Raw genomic sequence first — 15770 nt, 5'->3', positions numbered from 1 at the left:
TTGGTAAAATTTAAATGTTAGGAAACTATGAGGGTTTGAAGGTTATGGAGGAAGTAACTATTGACTAGCATTGTTTTCTAAATTAATTAAATTAACCTAGTCTCTGTGTGGTGAATTGGTTATATAGCTGTTTTTGATCAACAGCAAGCATTAATAAAAGATTAACCAATAGTAAATATTAATCATCATCAACAACATAATATTGAGAAGTTATTTTACCATTGTGATGTCCTAACACCTTGCAATGTCATATCATTGTGAAGATAAGCTGTGTTCTACATAGTGGTCAGTGAGGAATTTTCCTCTTCCTGGGGTTTACAGTTATACCTGAGACTTCAGGACAGAGAAATGCGTATGTGCTATATACATAGGACATAAGAGCAGCTGTGTTTCTTTCAGTGGTACTCCAGACAAACCCTCTAAATTTAATGTTAGGACTAGGACTGCTAGTTCAGTTGAATCCCCAGTGAGGAAATGTCTGGGAAGTGTTCTGAGACGTGTTAAATAATATAATTCCTGTTGGAGTTATATTATAGGAGGGTTTGCTTTCTGGTTGATATGCCAATGAAAGTGACCAGACAGAATGGAGTCTTTGTATCTAAGTCTCTGTCAATTTTTATCTTTTTGTTTTTTTTTGGCCTTGGTCTCTGTATTTCTGAATATGTTTTTCTACCTTTTTTTCTCTGTCTCTGAAAAGCTCTCAGTTTTGCTCAAGGCTACAACAAGAAGACTGCTTGCTGACATGACATCAGACATGGCTTTTGTAAAAATATAAGCAAGGACCCAAATAAATGTTTTTTTTTTCAAAGATTTCCCTTGGTAAGTGAGCATTTTCTCAGTAAGTAATTCACTGAATGATGACATATCTGTGCATTTAACAAATAATAATGGAACCCATTATTATTTGTGATAATGAGATACTCACATGTCTTTAACTCATGTGACATTATTAATGACCACTTGAAAGTAATATGTGACACATTTCCTGAAAAAGAGTCTTGTACATAGGAACTGTCACTTCAAATCTGTGTGCGTCAGCTTCCCAGATTGAGGCATGTAGGGCTGCTCAGCCTTTTTCTCAAGCAGGCTGTCAAGTTGGCCTTTTTCATAACTGGCTCCTGAAACTCTTACTGGCTTTCAGCTGTTTCATGACATCATTCGGCCTCTCAGCCAATCAGCACCTGAGAGAATCTTGAGGTTTTCAGGGAGATGAGTAAACAAACTTTCCAAAGTGTTCAGTATCTCTCATCCTGTGCACAGGAAATTTTTTCTTATAAAACCCAACAAGGCTTGATCTCATTCCTTTATCCAGATACCACACCTTTATTACTATTTACCTCTGTGACAATGTCAGGTAGGAAATGAAAATTTAATGCTTATTTAATAGGACAGCTTCCAAAATAGGAAAGCTTCAAAGTGAGCTGGGATTAAGGGGAATATAGTGAATGACAAGGTTGTCTTTTACTGTGGTCTTGGATCTGAAATTTTTGAGGTTGTGATAGGCTGGCAGGGACTAGGGTTCCCTGGGGCATTGAGTCTATAAGAACAGGGAAAAAGACAGGAACCAGACAATTCCTGGGATTTGTTTGTCTGAAACATTAAAAGATCTGTTTATGTAAAAGGAGATTTGAGGGGCAATTAACTGAAAGGTGGTGCTCTTCCACACTTGTATTCCCAATTCTCTTTGAGCAGGTTTGCGTTTGGCTGACATGGCTGGATTGGCAAATGTGTCCTATTCAGAGGTCAGTGAAGAACCCTCCTAGTACTGGAGATTATAGTTAAAACTGGGCCTTCAGGAAAGTGAAATGGATCCATGCTATATGTCTAGGATACAAGAACAGCTGTGTTTGATGTGGTGCCCCAGACAAACCCTCTGCATGTAGTGTTAGTGCCAGGACTGCTTTATCAGAGATGCCACCTGAGCTCATGTGGTCTGAGGTAGCTGGGTAATCATTAGTTCATGGCTAGGATTCTCTGCTACATAATGAGTTCCTGGAAAGCTGGCCTTTCAAAGTCAAACTCTGTCCTCCTTAACAGAATTTTTTCCCATGTTAAAAGTCATTGTAAAAGTTGTCGACATATTATTTTTATTGCTTATATGGGAATTTCATATAATACACAATCCACCGCTCTTCCATTGCTCCCATATTCAAATTCCTACCCATGTGTCAAACTAAAATCTTTTTTTTTTTCTTTGAAATACATCAATTAAAGTATATGTTGTTCCTATACTCATTAGAACATTATCAGAGTCTCAGTGCCAAGTCCCTTTAAGAAAACTGAGTTCATCCTTATTATACCCTGGCACCACCCCCAAGAAGAAGCCATAAATCCCAAAGAGTTCTATACTTCATCACTTTGATCACTGTTTTTCTTATGTATTTATTTATTTTTGATTTGTTATTTATTACGATTACTTCCAGTCCCACTTACCCTCCTTCACTTACCCTTAAGCCCTTTCTCTACGTCCCTGAAAGGGTAGTTCCTCCTTCCCTGTCTATCTGTCCATAGCTCATCAGGTGTCATCAAGGCTGGTTGTTATCATCTTCCTCTGCACCCTGATTATCAGGGTATTGATCCCCCTCTGTCCTCACTTCCCTCTAATTGTGACACTCTTCCCGCCTCCTCTCCTACAGCCTTCCCAGAGATCTTAGGGGAGGAAGAATTTGGTAGGGAAATACCATTTATAGCTGAGTGTTTTGAGGTCTCTCTCTCCATTGTATCGGACTGTGGGTCTCTGTATGCATTACCATTTGATGCAGAAGGAAGCATCTCAATGGATAGAAGAACATGACAATAATCAAGCATTTCACTGCAGAGAGCAACATGTTTTAATAACAGTAGCTTGTGTTGCTTAAAAATTTCCATAGAGTGCCCAGGCCCAACAATTCAATTAACTGCCACCTACTCCCCAAGTGTAAGACTGGTGTGGTCACAATAGATGTCCTAGTGGACCTTTATCTCCCAATATTAGGAGACCTCCTAATAAGTGAATACATACCATATTTGTTTTTCTGCATTATAGTTACTTCACCCAAGATGAGTTTTCCTGGTTTCATCTATTTGCCTGAAAATATCGTGATCTAATTTTCTTAGCTGAATAATTCTTCATTATGGAATATTCCACATTTTTCCCAAAGGAGATTGTCACTCCTCTATGACTAACTATCGGGATAATTATGTTCTTTTAGCCTAGAAGTAGCTCCATTTTCTTCCACTTTGTAGTGATTTGAATTGCAATGTCCCATTGAAGCTCTTCTATTTACATGTGGAGTCCCCACTGAGGAAATGTCTGAGAAGGTTTCGGAGGTATGGCCTTGTTAGATAATATAATTCCTATAGATGTTATATTATAGGAGGATGTGCTTTGAGCTTGATATGCCAATGAAAGTGACCAGCAGAATGGAGTCTCTGTCTCTCAGTCTCTGTCCCTTAATATCTTTGTTTCTGTTGCTCTTGGTCTCTCTATTTCTGAGTCTAACTCTCTAGCTCTTTCTCTCTCTGTCTCCCTCTCTCTGCTTGCTACTTGTGGTTCAGTATGAAAGCTATCTGGTCTGCTGAAGGACTACAACAAGATGACTGTTTTCTGACATGGCATCCTGATCATTTCTGTAAAATATTAGCAACTTCCGAATTAAATTCTCTGTGTTCAAATTTTGACTTGATCATGGAGCATTTTCCTAGTAAGTAATTCACTGACTGAGGAAATATCTGTGCATTTAGCAAGTAATAATGGAATCTGTGACAATGTGACTGTCACTTCTCAAGGACATATTACTTTACTAAAGACCACTTGAAAGAAATATGAGACACTTTTCCTGAACTAAGAATCTGAGACAGAAGAACTATCATCTATGTGTTTTGTGCTTTCAGCTGTCCAGATTTAGTCATGTAGGGCTGCTCAGCCTTTCTCTCAAGCAGGCTGTCAAGTTGGCCTTTTTAATAACTGGCTCCTGAAACTCTTACTGGCTTTCACCTGTTTCATGACATCATTCATCCTCTCAGACAATCAGCCCCTGAGAGAATCTCAAGGTTTCCGTAGAGATGAATAAACAAAATTTCCTCAGTCCACTATTTTTGATCATGTGCACAAGTGACTTTTTTCTTGTAACACCCAACAAGCCTTTATCTCATTCCTTTATCCAGATCTCATACCTTTACTCCTGTTTACCTCTGTGACAATATCAGGTAGTAAATGAAACTTTAGTGTTTATTTAATTGGATAGGTTCTCAAGTAGGGAAGCTTCAAAGTGTGTTGGGATTAAGGGGAATGTACCAAAAGAGAAGGTGGTATCCTACTGTGGTCTTGGATTTGAAATTTTCTCGATTGTGACTTTGAAATGATCAGTTACTTGTGTATTGACTAAATGAATATTCACATTCTTATTGATATCATAGGTTGGCAGGGTCTAGGCTTCCCTGTTTTACTGAGAGCAGGGAAAAGAGAAGGAAAGCAGACAATTCCTGGTACTGGTTTGGGTGAAATAGAGGAAGATGATGTATGTATAAGAAGAAATAAAGGGCAATAAAATATTTCACAGCTGGTGCTCTTTCACACTAGTGTTGGCAACTCTGTAGGAGCAGGGCTGCCTTGGTTGACCTGGCTGGATGAGCAGATGTTTCCTACTCAGGGTTCAGTGAGGAAATCTCCTGATCATGTGTTTTCCAGTAAAAACTGGGCCTTCAAGGACAGAGAAATGTGTATGTATTCTATGACTAGGACACAAGAGAACCTGTGTTTCCTCCTGTAGTCTTCCAGGTAAACCCTATACATGTAGTGATAGTGCCAGGACTGCTTGTTTAGAGGTGCTACCTAAGCTCATGGGGTCTGACAAAGCTGGCTAACAGCTAGGTCATGGCAAGGATTCTCTGCTATATAATGAATTATTAAAAAGCATGCCTTACAAATTCAAAATCTGTCCTCCTTTAACTGAAATCATTTCTACATGTTAAAAGTCACTGTAAAAGTTGTCATCATGTTATTTTTTTATTGCTTATGTGGGAATTTCATATTATATACATTATACCCTTTCCCAAATCTCCAAAGTTTGCATACATAAATTGAAGAATATACTCATATACTCATTTTAACATGATCAGTGTCTCAGTGCCAAGACCCTTAAAGAAAATTTAATACATCCTTGCCACATCATGGCACCAAGGAGAAGCCATCAGTCAGGAAGAGCTGTATACATCATCACCTTGATCCCAGTTTTTCTTATGTATTTATTTATTAATATTTGTTCACTTTGTGTCTCTTTTGCGGCCCCCCTCCCTATACTTCTACCAGTCCCATATAGTCTCCTTCTTCTACCCCTATACCCTTTCTCAAGTTTCCTGATAGGGGAGGTCCTCCTCTCCTTTCTATCTTATCCTAGCTTATCAGGTCTCATCAAGTCCAGATGCATCATTTTCTTCCTATCTGATTAAAAAAGCATTGTTTTCCTCTGTCCTCAATTCCCTCTACTTATGACACTCTTCCTGCCTCCTCTTCTGCAGGCTTCACAGATCTGAAGGGAGGGAGAATATTTCATAGGGAAATCCCACTTAGAGCTGAGTGTTTGAAGGTCTCTCTCTGCATAATATCAGACTGTGGGTCTCTGTATGCAGACAGAGGCACCTTTGTGGATACAAGAACATGGCACTGATCTATCAGTTTTGGGCAGGGAGCCACATATTTTAATAACAACAGCATGCATTGCTTGAAAATTTCCTTGTGAGGCCCTGGACCAACAATAAATTCACTGCCACCTACTTCCCCTAGTGGAATACTGGTTTGGTCACAATAGATGCCTTATTGGAACTTTATCTCCCAATATTAGGAGATATCCTAATAAGTGAATAAATACCATATTTGTTTTTCTGCATTTTTTTCAGTTACTACACAGAGGATGATTGTTTCTGATTCCATCCATTTACCTGAAAATACCATGATGTTATTTTTTTAGCAGAATAATTCTCCATTTCAAGATTATTCCACATTTTCCCAAAAGAGATTGTTAGTCCTGTTCTTTATTCCTTGGAAGTTGCTGGGCATTCAAAATTTACATTGCATGAGATACTATAAAGATAACTATGTTCTTCTAGCCTAGAAGTTTCTTCATCTTCTTCTATTTCATGTTGATTTGAATTACAATGTCCAGTTGAAGCTCATCTATTTACATATTGAGTTTCCAGTGAGGAAATGTCTGGGAATGATTAGGAGTTATGGCCTTGTTAAATAATATAGTTCCTATTGGAGTTATATTGTGTCAGGGGGTGTGCTTTGAGATTGATATGCCAATGAATGTGACCAGAGAGAATGGAGTCTCTGTCTCTGTGTCTGTCACTTTATATATTTGTTTCTATAGAGCTTGCTCTCTATTTCTGAATCTTTCTACCTCCTTTTTTTCTCTGCCTGCCATTTGTGCTTCAGAAATCAGAAATCAAAAGGGGACATAACTACAGAAACTGAGGAAATCCAAACAATAATTAGGACTTACTTCATAAGTTTATACGCAACAAAATTTGAAAACTTAAATGAAATGGACAATTTTCATGATCGATTCCACTTACCAAATCAAAATCAGGACCAGGTAAATCAATTAAATAGTCCTATATCCCCCAAGGAAATAGAAGCAGTCATCGAAAGTCTCCCATCCAAAAACAGCCCAGGATGTACCTGATGGTTTCAGCACAGAATTCTACGAGACCTTCGAAGAAGAGCTAACTCCAATTCTCTTCAAACTATTCCACAACATAGAAACAGAAGGAACATTAGCAAACTCATTCTATGAAGCCACAGTCACCTTGGTACCTAAACCTCACAAAGACCCAACAAAAAAAAAGAGAACTTCAGGCCAAACTCCCTTATGAACATTGATGCAAAAATACTCAACAAAATACTCACAAACCGAATCCCAGAACACATCAAAGTTATCATCCACCATGACAAAGTAGGCTTCATCCCAGGCATGCAAGGGAGGTTCAACATATGGAAATCCATCAATGTGATCCACCATATTAACAAACTGAAAGAAAAAAATCACATAATCTCCCTAGATGCTGAAAAAGCATTTGACAAAATCCAACATCCATTCCTGTTGAAAGTATTAGAGAGATCAGGGATACAAGGCAAATACCTCACATAGTAAAGGCAATATACAGCAAGCCTATTGCCAACATCAAACTGAAGGGAGAGAAACTTAAAGCAATCCCACTGAAATCAGGGACAAGACAAGGCTGCCCACTCTCTCCATATCTCTTCAACATAGTTCTGGCAGGCCTTGCTAGAGCAATAAGACAGTTGATAAACGCACACACTTATGGACACCTGATCTTTGAAAAAGATTCCAAAACCATACAATGGAAAAAAAGATAGCATCTTCAACAAATGGTGCTGGTCCAACTGGATGTCTACATGTAGAAAAATAAAAATAGATCCATACTCATCACCCTGCATAAAACTGAAGTCCAAGTGAATCAAAGACCTCAGCATAAAACCAGACACATTAAATCGGCTAGAAAAATAAGTGGGGAATACCCTAGAACTCATTGGTACAGGAGAGAACTTCCTGAACAGAACACCAACAGCACAGGCTCTAAGAGCAACAATCAGTAAATGGGACCTCATGAAACTGAAAAGCTTCTGCAAAGCAAAGGACATCGTCATCAAAACAAAGTGACTACCTACAGATTGGGAAAGAATCTTCACCAACCCTTTATCTGACAGAGGACTCATATCCAGTATATATAAAGAACTAAACAAGCTGAAAAGCAGCAAACCAAGTAATCCACTTAAAAAATGGGGAAGAGAGCTAAACAGAGTATTCTGGACAGAGGAATATCGAATGGCAGAGAAGCACTTAAAGAAATGCTCAATCTCATTATCTATTAGGGAAATGCAAATCAAAACAACCCTGAGATTTCACCTTACATCCATGAGAATGGCCAAGATCAAAAACTCAAGTGACAACACATGCTGGAGAGGTTGTGGAGAAAGGGGAACCCTTCTCCACTGCTGGTGGGAATGTAAACTTGTACAACCACCCTGGAAAGCAATCTGGCGCTTTCAGAGACAACTAGGAATAGTGCTTCCCCAAGATCCAGCCATACCACTCCTAGGCATATATCCAAAAGAGTCTGAAGTACACAAAAATGACATTTGCTCAACCATGTTTATAGCAGCCTTATTTGTCATAGTCAGAAGCTGGAAACAACCCAGATATCCATGAACTGAGGAATGGATGCAGAAATTGTGGTACATCTATACAATGGAATATTACTCAGCAATAAAAAATAAGGAAATCATGAAATTTGCAGGTAAATGGTGGGACCTGGAAAGGATCATCCTGAGTGAGTTGTCCCAGAAGCAAAAAGACACACATAGTATATACTCACTCATATAGACATACAACATAGGACAAACCCACTAAAATCTGTGCATCTAAAGAAACTAAGCAAGAGAGATGACCCTAACTAATACGGTCAATCCCCATCCTAAAAGGCAAAGAGGATGGACATCAGAAGAAGAAGAAAACAGGAAACAACCTAGGAACCTACCACAGAGGGCCTCTGAAAGCCTCTGCCCTTCAGACTATCAAAGCAGATGCTGAGCCGGATGGCCAACTGTCGGGCAGAGTGAATGGAATTTTATGTAAGAAGTGGGAAATAGTAAGAGCTGGAGAGGACAGGATCTCCACAAGGAGAGCAACAGAATAAGAAAATTTGAACACAGGGAACTTCCCAGAGACTCATACTCCAACCAAGGACTATTCATGGAGATAACCTAGAACCCCTGCACAGATGTAGCCCATGGCAGTTCAGTGTCCAAGTGGGTTACATAGTAATGGGAAGAGGGACTGCCTCTGACATAGTCTGATTGGCCTGCTCTTTGATCACCTCCCCCTGAGGTGGGGAGCAGCCTTACCAGGCCACAATAGAGGACAGTGCAGCCACTTTTGATAAGAAATGATAGAATTAGTTTAGAAAGGAGAGGAGAAACTCCCCTATCAGTGGACTTGGGGAGTGGCATGCATGCAGAAAGGGGAGGGAGGGTGGGATAAGGAGGGGAAGAGGGAAGGGCTTGGGGGGGATACAAAATGAATAAAGTGTAATTAATAAAAAATTTTTAAAAAATCATTGTAAAAAGGGACATCTTATGAAAAGTAATCTACAAATTCAATGCAATTCCCATCAAATTACCAACACAAGTGTTTTCAGACATTGAAGGAAAAATTATTACCTTCATATGGAAAAACAAGAAACTCAGAATTGCTAAAACAATCCTCTACAATAAAAGATCTTCTGGAGATATCTCCATCCCTGATCTCAACCTGTACTATAAAGCAACAGTAATAAAAAGTGCATGGTACTGGCATAGAAACAGAATGGTGGATCAATGGAACCAAATAGAAGATCCAGAAATAAACCCACAGACTAATGGACACCTAAGTTTTGACAAAGATGCCAAAACCATACAATGTAAAAAGGTAGCATCTTCAACAAATAGTGGATCTAACTGAATGTCTACATGTAGAAAAATGTAAATAGATCCATTCTTATCACTGTGCACAAAACTAAATTCCAAGAGGATCAAAGACCTTAAGGTAAAACCAGGCACATTAAATTGATTAGAAGAAAAAGTGGGGAAGAGCCTCAAACTCATTAGAACAGGAGACAATTTTCTGAACAGAATACCAACAATACAGGCTCTAAGAGCAACAACGGGGAACCATCCTCCACTGCTGGTGAAAATGTAAACTTCTACAACCACTCTGGAAATCAATCTGGTGCTTTCTCAGACAATGAGGTATAGCGCTTCCTCAAGATCCAGCTATAATTCTCCTAAGTGTCTATCTAAAAATGCCTCAAGTACACAATAAGGACATTTTTCTCAACCATGGGTTTAACAGCTTTATTTGTAATAACCAGAAACTGGAAACAAACCAGATGCCCCCCAACTCAAGAAATTGTAGTACATCTTCACAATGGAATATAACTCAAAAAAAAAAAAAAAAAAGGAAATTTACAGGAAAGTGGTGGGAACTATAAAGGATCATCTTGAATGAGCTATCCCAGAAGGAGAAAGTCACACATGGTATATACCCACTCATATAGACACGTAATAGAAGATAAACCTACTGAAATCTGTATACCTAAAGAAACCAATCAAGAGGGAGGACTCTGGCCAAAATTCTCAATCACCATTATGAAAGGCAAAGCAGATGGAGATCAGAAGGAGAAGGCAGGGCACAAGTTAGGAGCCTGCCAAAGAGGTCCTCTGAAAGTCTCTGCCCTGTAGACTATCAAAGCATATGCTGAGACTTATGGCCAACTGTTGGTTGAAATGAATGGAATCTAATGAAAGAAGTAGAAAATAGTAAAATCTGGAGAGGAGAGGAGCTCTACAAGGAGGCAAAAAAAACAAAAATTCTGATCACAGAGGTCTTTCCTGAGACTCATACTCCAAACAATTACCATGCATGGAGATATCCTAGAACCCCTGTACAGATTTAACCCCTGTACATGGCAGTTCATAGTTCAAGTGGGTTCCTTAGTAATGGAACAGGGTCTGCCTCTGATATGAAATTATTGCTGTAAACTCAACAGGGGTGCAGCCATAGCAAGACACTGAAGAAGACAATGAAACCCCTCTTAATGAGACTAGGATGAGAAGTACTGAGAGAAAGACCTTCCTATCAGTGGAATTGAGGAGGGGCATGCAAGGAAAGGTGGGAGGGCAGGTTGGGATTTGAAGGGAGGAGGGAGGAGGTTATGGGGGATACAAAGTGAATAAAATATAATAGATAAAAATAAAATAAAAATACTGAATAAATTATAATTGCTTTAGGAGTTATATTACAGGAGGGTGTGCTTTGAGGTTGATATGCCAATGAAATAGACCAGACAGAATGGAGTCTCTGTGTCTCTGTCTCTGTCACTTTATGTTTTTGTTTCTGTCAGTCTCAGTCTCTCTATTTCTGAATCTCTCTCTCTCTAGCTTTTTATCTCTTTGTCTTTTTCAGTCTCCATCTCTGCCTGCCACTTGTGGTTCAGTATGAAAAGCTCTCACTTCTGCTGAAGACCACAAGATGACTGCTTGCTAACATGGCATTCTGATAGTCTCATTAAAAATATGATCAAGGTCCCATTTAAATGCTGTTGTTCAAAGAATTGCCTTGGTCAAGGAATGTTTTCACAATAAGTAATTCACTGACTGAGGACATATCTGTGCATTTAACAAATAATAATGGAATCTATGATAATGTGAAATTCACATGTCAAGGACAGGTGACTTTATTAATGACCACCTGAAAGAAATATGTGAAAATTTTCTGAACTAAGTGTCTCAGACACAGGAATTGTCATCTCTGGATTCTGTACTTTAAGCTACTAAGATTGAGGCATGTAGGGATGCTCAGCCTTTATTTCAAGCAGGCTATTCCCTTGGCAATTTTAATAACTGGCTCGCAAAACTCTTACTGGCTTTCAGCTGTTTCATGACATCATTTCCCTCTCAGCCAATCAGCACCCGAGAGAATCTTGAGGTTTTATGGAGATGAGTAAACAGTCTCTTCAAAGTATACAGTATCTCTCATCCTGTTAACCTGTGACTCTTTCTTGTGAAACCCAATATGCCTTTATCTCATCTCTTTATCCAGATTCCACACCTTTACTCACTTTACATCTGTGACAATATTAGGTAGGAAATGAAACTTTAATGTTCATTGAATTGGACAGCATCCTAAGTAGGAGAGATTCAAAGTGATATGGAATTAAAGGTAATGTACCAAATGACAACTTGGTCTCCTACTATGGTCTTTGATATAAAATTTCCTAGGTAGTGACTTTAAACTGAGCAGTTACTGGCTACTCACTAGTTGTACCTTCACATTCTTATTGATAATATATACTGGCAGTATCTAGGTTTCCTGGGATATTGAGTCTTTAAAGGGAGGGAAAAGAGAAGGTAACATGACAGTCCTGCCTGCCTGCTAATCTAACGGGATCCACCTGAAAGTGAATGAGGGGACAAAGCCTCAAACAATCGATACAAGATAGATTCCTGCTCAAGTCTGTTCAAGGGCAAACAACATTTAGAAAGCAAAAGGTACAGCAAAATTTTTCACGGCAGCAACACATTTGTGCCACCTGGTAAGTTATCCAGGAATTTACTCAAGTTTACACCAAGTTTGCTCTCTAGTTCCCAAATTTGCAGAAAGCTTGCTATCTAATTCTCAGGCTCAGAACACCCTGCTGGCAGAGACTGCCAAGGACAGTCACTGAGACATGGAACTTTGATAAGACTCACATCTGCCATGGCCAGGAGGTAGAATTCCAATTACCAGACTCCTTCAGTTCCCCTTCTTTGTTTTATTGAGAGCCTGTCTTAGGTTGACAAAATGTGCATTTTTCCTTACTCATCATCAAGATCTAGGATGTGATTTTTATGAGTCTCTGTTTAGGTTGGAAAAACCACAATTTTACTCTTACACAATATTGACGTGCCTCCATATCAAATGGGGTTGTTAGAGGTCTTTAATTTAAATTCATACAACTGCACTTGCATGTGTTGAAGTTGTTGCACAAGGAATTGTAACACACAGGGCAGGGAGCCACAGGCCAACAAACCCATAACCAACAGGTCTGCAAGTTTCAGTCCCTACTTAAGAACAGAGTTAAAGGATGGAAAGTGCCTCCTGAGGATAGTAAGTATATCCCAGGCAGTAGGTTTCTTGGGAGATTCTATGACATGGATCTTATTTCTCATTAACATGTCCAATGAGAAGTTTTTGCTATGCCAAATACCAGCAAGGTGATTCTGAACTGAGTCCAATTAAATTTTGATTCAACATACCAAAAATCAGAAACCTTAACAGGAATCATAACAAAAGCAGGTTGCTTAACAACTATACTGAAAGAGCATTATTATCAGCACTAACACAATTAGTGAGATTATAATGTACACATTTAATTGAATAGGTATTATTGTTCTTAAAATGTCTTCCTACAATGTTTTCAATTAGAAGTAAATGAGGATAAACACATGCCAAAACAGAAGTATACTTGATTAATTTAGCAAATCTCCTTGCATTTCCATAGAGAATGCATATATATACCAAAGCAGCCCCAAATTTCTATACATAGGTTTGGCAAATTTATTTGAAGTTCTCCAAAGTCCAGCATTAACGGCTTTTTCTAAAACAAAGATTTCAACTGCCTTTATCAGAAGCCAAGTTCTTAATACCATTAAGGATAGACTAGTCCAGTCCACAACTATAAATGCAGGGTCATTGTCCCAGGAGTATATGGTGGGCATTTCTCTGATACATCCTGTCCAAAGAACCATCATTCGAGGACAAGTGTGTTGATCCCCTTTCTCACAGGGTGGGTAACTCATTGGAGATGTAAGACTGTCATAGGTAACTGACTCCATAGGAAGGGACAATAACATCCTTCCAAAGTTCCACTTTGCCTGGTTACAAAAGGAGGCTTGAGTTGCCATCCCGACTTTAGAGTAGTAGAGGCATTCCAACCTATGTCCTGGACAGGGGAGACTTGTAAGCTGTCCTGATGAATATTCTCTCTGGTAGAGCAAACAGGATGACCTCTTCCTAGTCCTGAAAAGTTAAGAGTCTGTTTTACTTGTGTTCCTTCAAAAGCAGGAGAACAAGGCAACCAAGTGTTATTGACATAAACAAGGATGGCTGGATCATCCCAGGAAACTAGATGTAGTAGATGTGGATTAGGAACATACTATGCCAAAATCTATCTGCTGCAGATTTACCATGCTTATGAAAATTTTAAAAATTCAGAGTGAAAAGAACATTATTAAGGTGATTCTTATTTGTCTATGGGAGAAGCTACACCTTCTTTTCTGTCCAAATAAATCTTAATTGATTAATTTGCATGCTGTACCATGCCTTTTTTTTGAGGATTGTAAAGTATTTTAGTGATATCAGAAATTTGAAACCGTTGACAAAATTTTTTGAAAGATTTGAGAGTATTTCCTGTTCCATTGTCAGTTTTAAATTGCTTAGGAACTCCTAGAACATTATAAGCCTTTAGACAATGAGCAATAACATTCTTTGCAGGTTTTCCTGGTTGAGGATTGGCAAAAATAAATCCAGAATAGGTATCCATGCAAACATGTTCATATTTTAATTGTTTAAATTCAGGAATATGAGTAATATCCATTTGCCAAATCTGATTTGGAAGCAGACCTTTAGGATTGACTCCCAAATGAGGACCAGAATGAAACTGAGGATATGTACTGCAAGCCTTGACTATACTATGTGCCTGTTCCTTAATCAATTCATATTTAAGTCTCAAGGTTTGACTATTAAGATGATGCATATTATGGGTATCCTGGGCTCTTTTTAACTGTGGACAATAAACTTTGGGAAATTTATCTGCCAATGTATTTCATTTAGACAGGGGTCCTGGAAAATTAGAATGAGCCCTCAAATGTCCAATAAAAATAGGAAAGTTTTTTTATATCAAAATTTGGACTTGTTAAAAATAAAATTTGAAACTAAAGCAGATAAGCTTTCTCCTTACTCTTCCCATTTATTAGCATTGACTTTAAAGTCCTCATTAACATCTCCCTGCTATTTCTCTGTCCCATGATTTCACTTCCTCTCTACCTTGTCTTCTTCTCTGCAACAGGGGATCATCAGGAAGCACATTTTTTTCTCATGCATCCAAATCTCCAAAAACAAGCCTTTCTCATGTTGACCCTCATTTTCAAGGTCCCTTGTTCTGGCACCAACTGGTCCACTCTTCATGCTTGTTGAAAAGTGTTGCATGTGAGATTAATATTTACTAATAATTATTTTCAGTAAAGCTTGCTGTTAATCCTAAACAGGTGTATAAACAAGTCACCACACAGAGACTGGGTTTATTTAGTTAACCTAGAACACTATGCTGGGCAATAGTTACTCCCTCTTAAACCTCCAAGCCCTCAGAGTTTCCTAATGTTAGATTTTACCCATTATACTTGCTATTTGTGAAATATTATGTCCAGTCCATCACCACATAGTTCCAAGATCTGTCCTCCAGCTCTCTCTCCAATCTCTCTTGCCCTTTTCTCCAACTCATTTTCTGCCCTCTGGCTCCTTCCCTTTTTCCTTTCCTCTGGATCCTCCCTTTGTAGAACATTGTGGCTAGTTGCTTTATATTGGACTCTTCATCACAATGCAACATCCGGATTGAAACCAGAGACTGGATTGTAGGGGGTAGAAATCAGCATTTAAATGAACTAGGGTAAGGTGTATACATTTCAAAAGAACATAATACCAACATTTCCCTCTAGAAGTCCAATAAAATGCTCCTTTTCTTTCAATACAATAATAATCATGAAATTATGAAAACTGTTAGGTAAAATCTACATGTGCAATGTCCAGTCCATATGTATTTAGCAACTTAGAGAGAAAGTTATCTGGTTATCCTATGTCATGACAAGTTAAAAGTTCTATTCCTAAATAAACATTTATCCTTTTTGGTGTTACCTACAAGAAAAGATTTCTTAACTTCTAAACAACTCAAGCTTATTTGTGGCAGTTTAAGTATTTGGTTTTCAGCCCCATCAGAGACTTGAGAGGAAATAAAATTAGTTATTAGATTAAATAGGAAGTGCATGTTAGCAGCTTCCAAAAATTAAAAATTGACCTAGACAGTTTGCTCCCTGAATAGTAACATTGGAGTATCATCTTCAGCCTTCAGGCTTAGAATATTTGACAGACATATGTGAAACAGAAACTATTTAGGACTTGCTTACCCTGTCTTGG

This window comes from Meriones unguiculatus (genome assembly GCF_030254825.1).
Source record: "Meriones unguiculatus strain TT.TT164.6M chromosome Y unlocalized genomic scaffold, Bangor_MerUng_6.1 ChrY_unordered_Scaffold_25, whole genome shotgun sequence".
NCBI lineage: Eukaryota > Metazoa > Chordata > Mammalia > Rodentia > Muridae > Meriones > Meriones unguiculatus.
Note: the sequence above shows the minus strand (reverse complement) of the source record.